This window comes from Egretta garzetta, unplaced genomic scaffold (assembly GCF_000687185.1).
Source record: "Egretta garzetta isolate BGI_Z169 unplaced genomic scaffold, ASM68718v1 scaffold219, whole genome shotgun sequence".
In the NCBI taxonomy this organism is placed as follows: domain Eukaryota; kingdom Metazoa; phylum Chordata; class Aves; order Pelecaniformes; family Ardeidae; genus Egretta; species Egretta garzetta.
Genome location: NW_009260671.1, coordinates 298,663 through 298,969, shown reverse-complemented (window position 1 = coordinate 298,969; position 307 = coordinate 298,663). Strand labels below are relative to the sequence as shown.

The 307-nt window shown below is 59.6% G+C and overlaps 1 protein-coding gene across 2 annotated transcripts in view; it reads right to left on the bottom strand.

Annotated features, from left to right (window-relative positions):
- Nucleotides 1-307, bottom strand: part of NHEJ1 (non-homologous end joining factor 1) — a 50,315-nt gene that overhangs the window by 12,641 nt on the left and 37,367 nt on the right. The gene's annotated exons all lie outside the window — the stretch shown is intronic.

Here is a 307-nt window from a genome sequence, read left to right as displayed (position 1 = left end):
GGCCCCGCGCCTGGGCTGGGCGCAGATGTGCCACTAGTTCATGGGGAAGAGGCAGGGGAACCACTTGAAAGCCATGGTATGAAAGTGCTGGTAAACCAGGGCCACTCCTCTGCTCCTCAGGCTCCGCGTGCTATTTATAGTGCTCTGGGTGCCCACCCCGGGGGATTTCAACCCCTGGGGCGCAAACTTCTGCCAAGCCAGCTCTCTTCTCTGCCGTGTAGTAGTCCAGACCCTCAGCAAGGTCTGTGAAAGGTCCTGGACCCACCTGATAGCTAAGATGCTCTAGGGTGGGCTGTCCCAGCTGGGT